Genomic DNA, 10,981 nt, shown 5'->3' with positions numbered 1-10,981 from the left:
TATTTTCAATGACCCTAGCTGGATATAGTATTCTTGGCTGCATATTTTTCTCATTTTCTGCTCTGAATATATCATGCCAGTCCTTTATGGCCTCCAGGTCTCTGTCGATTGGTCTGTTCCCAATCTAACGTTTCTATCATTGTAGGATGCAGCTCTCTCTCCCGAGCTCCTTTCAGGATTTTCTCTTTGTCTCTGAGACTCATAAATTTTACCCTAGATGTCAGGGTGTTGACGTATTTTTATTGATTTTGAGGGGGGTTCTCTGTGCTTCCTGGATTTTGATGTCTGTTTCCTTCCTCAAATTAGGGAAGTTCTCTGCTATGATTTGCTCCAATATACCTTCTGCCCCTGTCTTTCTTCTTCTTCTGGGATCCCAATCATTCTATTTTGTTTTGTCTTATGGTATCACTTATCTCTCGAATTCTGCCCTCATGATCCAGTAATTGTTTATCTCTCTTTTTCTCAGCTTCTTTATTTTCCATCATTTGGTCTTCTATATCACTAATTCTGTCTTCTGCCTCATTTCTCCTAGCAGTTAGAGCCTCCATTTTTGATTGCACCTCATTAATAGCCTTTTTCATTTCGACTTGGTTAGATTTGAGATCTTTTATTTCTTCAGTAAAGGTTTCTCTAGTATCTTCCATGCTTTTTTCAAGCCCAGCTAATATCTTTAAAATCGTCATTCTGAACTCTAGTTCTGAAATCTTACTAATGTCTGTATTGATTTGGTTCCTGGCAGTCAGTACTGCCTCTTGTTCTGTTTTTGAGGTGATTTTTTTCCCTCTTGTTGTTTTGTCCAGAGGAGAATAGATGAATATGAGAACAAAATACTAACAGGTAACAATGACCCCAGAAAAATATACACTAATCAAATCAGAAGAGACCAGAAACTGGTGGAAAAGAAAGGGAAAGAAAGAAAAAGGAAAACAAAGAAAAAGAGAAAGGTAAAAACAAAAACAAAACAAAAAGAATATGTTCAAATATGATCAGGCTGGTGCATAGATCAGTGTCCCACACTAAATTTTGGGTGTATTTTGGTATGTTAGTAGAAAGTACCTCCCAAAATTTTAAGGAAAGAAAAACTTATGTATGTTCAAAAATAAGGGTAAATATGATGAAGGCATGGAGTATGACTTCCAGAAAGTGGTCGCTTTTCTGTTGAGAGTTGCTGCTATTCTTTTCTTCGATCTGTTGAGTTCGTAGGTGTTCAGAATGGTTTGGTCCCTATCTAGCTGAATTCCTGGGACCCCAGATGAAATTCAAGTCTCTTACTCCTCTGCCATCTTGCTTGGCAATCATTTTCAAACTATAATCGTGTAATAAACACTTTCTTGTCTATTTAGTGCCAAGACTAATTAATAAATCTAATGTGTATGGAGTATGTGTGTCTATGTTTGTGAAATTGTTTACAAGCAGTCACATTGGTAAAGAAGAGAAAAAGATCCATGCTAGGTAGTTAAAACCATGCAGATAAATGATAGACAAATGTTCTCATTCTTTTTTAATCATTCATTGCTTTGGATAGTATAGATACAATCTCATAGAACACTATATTAATAGTCATGGTCAAATGTCACCCTTTGTATCTACTTTGTGCAATTACTGAACTTGTCCCCCTTCTGTTCTCACAGATATCCTTTGAGCCAAGTATTTTCATTTTACAGTAAATAGTGAAGAGTTCCAGGGGTTAAATGCATTTTATAGAATTGTCTTTGCTGTTTATTCCAGTGTAAGGCCAGGGTCACAGCCTGCTGACTTACATTGAACAGCTTCCATACCTTTTCTAAGTCTTCATTATTGCATCTGTTACCTAAGGATGATAGCAGGGTCTGACTTCAGTGTTGATATAAAGATTAAAAGTGTCTGGCACTTGTAAACACTCAAGCAAATGTTCGCTGTGTTAGTGGTGACATCTAGACATGAAATTGGCTCAGTAAATGACCACACTGTCTTTAGGTGATGTTGTCCAAACAACTTTGGAGTAATGTTTACTCTTTTCTCTCTTTAATTCTGTGTCAAGTCTCTCAGCAAATTCTATTGTATCTATCTTCATAATACATCCAACTCCACTACTACCATTACAGTCCAAACCACCATCACTTTTTAGCTAGATGGTTGCAATAACCTCCTAAGTAGTCTGCTTCTAGTCTTGCTCCTTTATGACACATTCTCTAGACAGGAGCCAAAATAATCCTCTTACAGCGATCTGCAAGGCCCTACAAGATCCATCAACGACTAACCTTTATGCATCCCACTCCTGTTAAGCTGGCCTCCTTTAATCAATGGTACCAACCATGCTCCCTCCTCAGGGACTTTTCACTTGCTGATTTCTATATCTGGAAACTTCCTTCCTTGGATGTCTTTGTGGGTTCTTCTGCATTCATTCAAGTTTGGTTCATGCAATCCCTTCTCAAAGAAGTTTTTTCTGATTACCTTACAGAAAATAATCATTCCAGGGATCATGTATCATTTACCCTGCTTTGTATTTCTCCTAGCGGGTATTGTAATTTGCCATAGTGTACAATTCCTTTTCTATTTGCTATTTTCTGTGTCTACTTACTAGAATATAAGCTTCAATAAAGTATAGGCTATCTGCTTTTTTTCCCCCTAGAGTATTAAACATATAGTAGATAATGAGTACTTTTTTTTTTAAAGACTTCATTTATTTATTTTGACACAGAGGGACAGTGAGAGAGGGAACAAAAGCAGGGGGAGTAGGAGAGGGAGAAGCAGGCTTCCCGCTGAGCAAGGAGCCCATGTGGGGCTCAATCCCAAGACCCTGGGGTCATGACCTGAGCCAAAGGCAGACACTTAATGACTGAGTCAACCAGGCACTCTGACAATGAATATTTTGAAGTGAACTTATAAGTGAATGATTAAATAAGCCATATAATTATATTCCATTATATAAGCCTCCCCCTTTACACACACACACAGAGACACTCACACACTCACACACCAGGGCCAGATTGATAGAATTTGTTCAGCAGTTTGGTTTCATTGTGTTTGATAAGGATACTCATATTAGCTAACTCTGGCTGGGACTAGAATTGGGAACCTTATAAAAAAATTTTTGATAACACATTTTATTTCTATTTGACTTCAAAGCAAGTTTCAAAGAATAGTTTTTACCATTTGATTAAATAGAAACAAATCTCCAACAAAATAAAATAGAAAAACCCATGGTGAAATAACATGGAGGGTAAGAATATCTGGATCTTTAGAAGTCTTTTAGCTTATCTCTCTTAAATACAATGGTCTCTCTTCTCTTAACAAAGAGAAAATAATTTTTAAAAACATGAAGCCATGACTCTCAAAGAAACATAAAATGAACACATGACAAAGGCTTTATTTAGTTTATTCATTAATGAGGGAACTGGTAAGATTATAATCAGCCTAAAGGAAACTCCAAAATACCACCCTTACATTATTCAATCAGGGATGTGTAATTAATTTACAAATAAATGCAAAACTGGCTTGATCTGTAATGGTCAGGGAAATCAATCAACTTTCCACCAAACAGCATTTGCATTTCTATGGACCAGAGTTGTTAGCATTATTATCAGTTTTATCAATTTAAAGAGTTGTAAAATAGCTCAAGGCAATAAAAGGCTTAAATCCCATAGACTCATATAATCCCAAAGAGAGTGCCATAAGTAACACATAGACTTCCACTGAAGATGTCCAGTAATCTTTATGTTACATTTCTTTCTCACACAATATTTTTTCTGACAAAAGTTAACTTTATTTAGTAGCTGTACATCAAAATAAGTACAGATGCTATATAAATAAAATAAATTTATATAAAGGGAAAGCTATTTCCTCATTTATGTTTATTGTTTTGCAAAGGAAAGAAAATTTTCCACATCGATTGGAGCCCTAAAATAGCATACTTAAAATGAGAGATTAAAAAGAGTTTAATTATGTTTGCTTACCAAGGTGTAGGTAGGGTTATCCAATAAGGGATGATAAAGTCAGCACAGTTAGACCTGAGAGAATAAGAGGAAAGTGATCACAGGAACTCAGAAGGTCCATCTGAAAGAGTTCTGACTCCTTAGTCACCCAGTGGTTGACAGACCAGAGGAGGGAGCCAGGACAGTAAATACTCTGACATCATTTTCTTCCCACCTGCCTTCTTACATTCAGCTGGTACCACCTGTTGGCCAGAAGTAAATGATCTGGTTGAAGTGGACCAGGGGAAGCAGCTGCCCAGGGTGGACACATTGACAGTAGATCTGAAGGGGTGGAAAGAATACATCTAGTTCTGTTCCAACTGTATATTCCACTTGTTTCCCTGAGTAAGAGAGTAAACACTGTCATTTTGGGAGTTAGCAGGAAAAAAGAAAACACAGGAGAAATAAGTAAGGAGTTTCCCAACTGATTTATTTATTTAATACTTACAGAATACCACTATGAGTCAGACACTGAACCACGTGCTAGGGATAAAGAGGTGAACAAGACAGATACAGGTGTACTCTACCACTTATTTGAAGAGTTTTTAAATGGAAAAAAGGCTGAATTAGACTTAATCTGTGTATTAAACCAACAGTTGTACAAATCATTTTTAAAAAAATATTTAATGAACAGTTCTTAACATTTCTTATTGGCTGAGAAGCAATCAGGTTAATTATATGGTGAGCTCCCTGTACCTGGATATCCTCTAGCAAAGGCTCAGTGACTATTTGTGAGGTGATGAACCTTGTAAGAAGCTAAGTTAGATGGTTTCAAAAATTCACTTTTTATAAAATAGAAAAAGCATGTTTTTTCTCTTTGGCACACCATGAAAAAATAGCTTATACTACTAAAATGCTTTGAGCTTGTCTAAAAACCCAAAATGTAAAGTTCTCATCACCTTGAATTTGGAACTTGTCTCTGCAGGTTAATTCTTCACTTCTGAATCCAACATTTGTTGCCAAATGGGACAGAGAGTCCAGAGTTGTCATACCAACTGATCTTTCAAGAGAAGCCAGAAGTCGGGATTTTCATGAGGCACTAGGTGTGCCAAACCAAACTTTTTGGCACTAGGTGTGCCAAACCAAATATATGTAAGGCCAACATTTTCACTTTCATTGAAATGAAAGAAGACAGGATGAATGTGACTGAATTCATTCTAAGGGGACTTACCCAGGATTATCAGATGCAGAGAATTCTATTTCTGGTGTTACTTATCACCTACATTGTCACTGTCACAGGCAACCTACTCATTGTGGTTACTATAAGTGGCAGCCAGGCTTTGGACTCCCTGATGTATTTCTTCCTGGCCTTCTTGTCTTTGATAGATGCATGCTATTCCTCCTCCATAATCCCTAAAATGCTAGCTGATCTGCTCTCTGATTCAAAATCTGTTTCTTTCAGTGGCTGCATGACACAGCTCTTTATAGAACATTTCTTAGGAGATTTCTGTCCTTGTGGTCATGGCCTATGACTGCTATGTGGCCATCTGTAGACTTCTGCACTATGTGACCATCATGAACCACCACACACACTGCCTCCTTCTGGGTGTGTGTTTGGATAGTGGGTTTTCTCCATTCCATTGGACAGATTCTGGTTACTTTCTGGCCCCCATTCTGTGGTCCCAACATCATGGATCACTTCATGTGTCAGATTTACCTCCTGATACAACTTGCCTGCACTGACACTTTCCTTCTTGGTCTCTTGGTTGCTGCCAATGGTGGGGTAATCCCTGTGAACACCTTTGTGATGTTATTGCTAACGTATGTGGTCATCCTGTGCTCCTTGAAGACTCACAGCTTTGCAGGGAGGAAAAAGGCCCTCTCTACCTGTGGCTCCCATATCACAGTTGTTGTCTTCTTCTTCATGCCCTGTATTTTTATGTATCTGTGACCAGTGGCTACTTTTCCTATAGTTAAGGCCATAGCTGTATTCTATACTCTTGTTACTCCCATGTTAAACCCTGTCATCTACACAGTCAGAAATACAGAGGTAAAAAATGCCATTAGAATGTTATTAAACAGGAATACAATTTCAGATAATAAATGACCCAATACAAAGATTTTATTTCTATCATGATCCTTACATTTTCATATTTTATTACTTTAAAGCCCTTCCCATACCTCTCATGTGAGACAAAACCTTTGCAAGGTAGGTATTATTATGATTATTGCTGTTTTACACATGAAGGAAAATGCAATTCAAAAGCATTAAAAACTAGTCCAATGTCAGTCAGAGCTAGTGTGCAGATCTGCTTTTTTCTAAATCCAAATCTGATGCTCTTTCAAACATTTCAAAGAATATTAGGGAAAAACAAAAGCAGCATTTCATCAGAACCTCTCTTTTTGTAACAAATTTAAAAATGTGCCTTTCTAGGTACGGAGCTGTATAATGGCTTGTGTATATAAGCAGTTGGTACTCAGAAAACTGTATTGCCTACTGGCACATAGGACAGTGTGGAATATAATTTAGAAAGAAGATATTTGCCAAGACCCTCTTGGTACACAGTTGATATACCTAACATTTAAAGTTATACTGGGTTTCTTGTTTTGCTGGTAAAAGTTGTCAGGAATTATAAAAATTAATTGTATTTAAACTGCTGTGAAATTTTTAAAGTGTTTTCACATGGTCACAACTTATAAAATTGAATTCTAATGTTTTTACTTTACAGAAAAAAGCGGGAAATCAGAAGGGTTAGATAACTAGAACCTAGAACATATATGTCAGCCTTGAGCCCAAATATTCTTACTCCCCATCCTGTGATCTTTTCATTATATAGGGGGCTGGGACTGGTATTTGATTACAATTTGGTCTATGAAAATATTTTTTCATTATATGCTATAGAATGTGACACTTTATTAGAATAATAATTATTAGTACAATCAAATGCAAGTGTTTTTCAAAACATACAGTAAAATATATTTTTAAAACACTTTTACTATTAAAAAGCTCACTTTACATTTAGTTCCTTGAATCTGTAATCCTCTCTGGAAACTGCTTTAGGAGATCATTTATAAGGGATAAGAAAAAAACAGGAATCATTACAGTTGACAATGAAAATATTTCTCAGCTAAACAACTTACTTATATGACTTTGATGTGAATCAATTTTGGCTCTTTTCAAAAATAAAGTCTGTTAAAAAAATGAAGTCTGTTACCAAAATGCAAATGTATATGCATGTCATAAATGTGCTTATAGCTTCCTCTTTTTAAAAAAGATTTTATTCATCTATTTTAGAGGGAGATAGAGAGCAAGATCAGGGTGAGGGGTAGAGGGAGAGAGAATCTCAAGCCAACTCCACGCTGAGCATGGAGCCCAATGCGGGAGTCAATCTCATGATCCTGAGATCATGACCTGAGCCCAAATCAAGAGTTGGATGCTCAACTGACTCAGCCACCCAGGTGCCCCTATGGCTTCTTCTTTTGGCAGAAAGATCCAGCCTCCTACCTCATGGGTAGCATATGTTTTATTGAAAAAAATCAACTGATTCCATGATGTGACAATATTTAACAAGCCTCTCATGGTTATGAAAATGTAGAGTAAAAACATCAGCTTCAGGATCAGGAGACATGGTCTTATTTCTCACTATCCCATCATCCCTTTCCATGAAACCAAACAACTCTCTCTATTTCTACCAGTAGTTTACTTAGGTAATTTAGAAGGTGTTTCCAAGTTCTGTGATTCTGCCTATGCCAATATTTTTATTATTATAAATACTGTTATATTGGCTTCTATTTCAATTTAAAAAAAGTGAAATTGGAAGAGTTAATGAGACCACAGCTCATCTCCTCAAATTTTTCCATTACTGATAAACAACTTAGAAGATGTCCTTCTGGGCTGAAAGGGTCTGTGGACTGGTGTAAGACAATATGAATTCTGCTACTGTGAGAGCATGTTCCTTTCCCTAATGAAATATATGAATCTGCCCATAAGAAGAACACTTTGGAAGGTACCTGATTTTTATGAAATTAGTCCCTGAACCCATCAAACATCAAACCATACTTCAACTAGTTTCTGACCAGTTGTGATTTGATCTATATTTAATTTCTTCTTTCATTCTGGTTTACCCTTCTAGTTTGAAACTCTGTGTTGCTATCTCTTTAGGGTTACCAACCAGTCTGTCTTTGGATTTATATTCTGGAAACAGACTTTCCTGGTATAGCTCCAGGAACTTCTCTTTTGAACAATTACTTTCATGGCCAAACCTCGGTGATTTAGATTTAACTTCATTTCATGCTACTTTAGTCCTTGGGGACCTTAACTAGACCAGTGTGGAGGTTCTAATGCAATCTCTCTATGGACCACTGTAGTGAAGTAGAAGGTGGATGACCACTTAGTGGGCAATGTGAATGGATTGCAATCTTTCCTGATGTTGGGTATGATGACCTTTTAAGTGGGTTCTAATTCTCTGATCTGACTCTGGCTTTCATTCAAGAGTTGAAAGACAAGTTTAAGACATTTTCACAGATGACACTCCAGCAAAATGTATATTCCTTATGGTTCTTTAGTTTCCAGTCCTCATTCAAACCTTCTTTGGCATCTGCCATCACAAATATTATCATGGCACTATAATACTCAAGTGACTAATCAAACTGGGTTTAATCGGGCTCAATTATCTTAAACTTCTTCCCTCATGACACATGTTGTTCACAATGACCACATTCTCTTGAGCCAATCCAGAGTTATGTACAATTTCTTTTTCCTTTTAATAAAGAAAACATATTTGAGTATGGGTGAGTGTGGTTCTATAGAGGAATATTTCTGAATGAATTGAATTAAATTTATTTAAAAATCATTTCAAAAATTGATATTTATTTTTTTAATTTTATTTTATTATGAGATGTTAGTCACCATACAATACATCATTAGTTTTTGATGTGGTGATCCACGATTCATTGTTTTTGTATAACACCCAGTGCTCCATTCAGTATGTGCCCTCCTTAATACCCATCACTGGGCTAACCCATCCCCCACCCCCTCCCCTCTAAAACCCTCATTTTGTTTCTCAGAGTCCATAGTCTCTCATGGTTCATCTTTCCCTCCGATTTTCCCCCCTTCATTTTTCCCTTCCTTCTCCTAATGTCCTCCATGCTATGCCTTATGTTCCACAAATAAGTGAAACCATAGGATAATTGACTTTCTCTGCTTGACTTATTTCACTTAGCATTAATCTCCTCCAGTCCCATCCATGTTGATGTAAAAGTTGGGTATTCATCTTTCTGATGGCTGAGTAATATTCTGTTGTATATATGGACCACATCATTTTCCATTCATCTGTTGAAGGGCATCTTGGCTCTTTCCACAGTTTGGCTATTGCAGACATTGCTGCTATGAATATTGGGGTGCATATGGCCCTTCTTTTCACTACATCCATGTTTTTGGGGTAAATACCAAGGAGTGCAATTGCTGGGTCATAGCATAGCTCTATTTTTAATTTTTTTGAGGCACCTCCACACTGTTTTCCAAAGTGGCTGTACCAACTTGCATTCCCACCAACAGTATAAGAGGGTTCCTTTTTCTCCACAACCTCTCCAGCATTTGTTGTTTCTTGTTCTGTCCATTTTTGCCATTCTAACTGGTGTAAGGGGGTATCTCAGTGTGGTTTTGATTTGAATTTCCCTGATGGTTAATGATGATGAACATTTTTTCATGTGTCTGTTAGGCATTTGTGTATCTTCTTCAGAGAAGTGTCTGTTCATGTCTTCTGCCCATTTTTTGACTTGATTATTTGTTTTTTGGGTGTTGAGTTTGAGAAGTTCTTTTTTTAGACTTTTTTACAATTTTTTTTTATTTTATTATGTTATGTTAATCACCATACATTACATCATTAGTTTTTGATGTAGTGTTCCATGATTCATTGTTTGTGTATAACACCCAGAGCTCCATTCAGTACGTGCCCTCTTTAATACTCATCACCAGGCTAACACACTCCCCCACCCCCTCCCCTCTAGAACCCTCAGTTTGTTTCTCAGAGTCCATAGTCTCTCATGGTTCATCTCCCCCTCCGATTTCCCCCCCTTCATATTTCCCTTCTTACTATCTTCTTTTTTTTAAACATATAATTTATTATGTGTTTCAGAGGTACAGGTCTGTGATTCAACAGTCTTACACAATTCACAGAACTCACCATAGCACATACCCTCCCCAATGTCTATCACCCAGCCACCCCATCCCGCCCACCTGAGTTCTTTATAGATCTTGGATACCAGCCCTTTATCTGTAGTGTCATTTGCAAATATCTCCTCCCACTCTGTGGGTTGCCTCTTTGTTTTGTTGACTGTTTCTTTTGCTGTGCAGAAGCTTTTTAAGCTAGTGAAACAAAAGCAAAAATGATCTTTTGGGACTTCATCAAGATATTTATTTCTTTTAGCAGATAATTGTAATATGCCTCACAGTTGGTGCCAGCATAAGGTATTATGACACTTTATTTGTAAAATAATTTAGGGATTAGGATCCTGACCCAAGATTTAGAGGCCTGACTTCTTCTTTTGCCTTGGTGAACAGCATTCTCAATTCTTGTCTTATATTCCTTGTTATGAATTGTGAATACATTTGCTTATTTCTTTTCTATTTCATAGGGATAGTATGAGATTAAATTTAAATTACTGAAATAAATCCTTTTATCATCTCTGAATATGATTCAAGAATGGAATTGTTTTCATTATTATCATGTTAATCTAATTTCAGAATTGGCAGAAGTAACAACTACTTCGAAGAGGTATTTTAAGCTTTAGCTGGTATGAAGTGCCAATACTATAATGGGGTTCATAACTATCACTTAATGTACATCTTTATTTATTTAGTTTTAAAGATTTTATTTATTTATTTGAGAGAGAGAGACTGAGAGGTAGAGAGCACGAGAGGGAAGAGGGTCAGGGGGAGAAGCAGACTCCCTGCTGAGCAGGGAGCCCGATGTGGGACTTGATCCCAGTACTCCAGGATCATGACCTGAGCCGAAGGCAGTCGCTTAGCCAGCTAAGCCACCCAGGTGCCCTTAATGTACATCTTTAAACAATATTTAAAATTATCA

General features: G+C 36.9%; 1 pseudogene; it reads left to right on the top strand.

The window, feature by feature from the left end:
* The first annotated feature begins 5,086 nt into the window (after positions 1-5,086).
* On the top strand, positions 5,087-6,000 carry LOC114215181 (olfactory receptor 4C12-like; annotated as a pseudogene).
* The last annotated feature ends 4,981 nt before the right edge of the window (positions 6,001-10,981 follow it).

This window comes from Eumetopias jubatus, unplaced genomic scaffold, assembly GCF_037043125.1.
Source record: "Eumetopias jubatus isolate StellerSeaLion01/CBP00866 unplaced genomic scaffold, mEumJub1_p1.0 scaffold_13, whole genome shotgun sequence".
Classification (NCBI taxonomy): Eukaryota; Metazoa; Chordata; class Mammalia; order Carnivora; family Otariidae; genus Eumetopias; species Eumetopias jubatus.
This window is presented reverse-complemented; position numbering and strand designations above follow the sequence as displayed.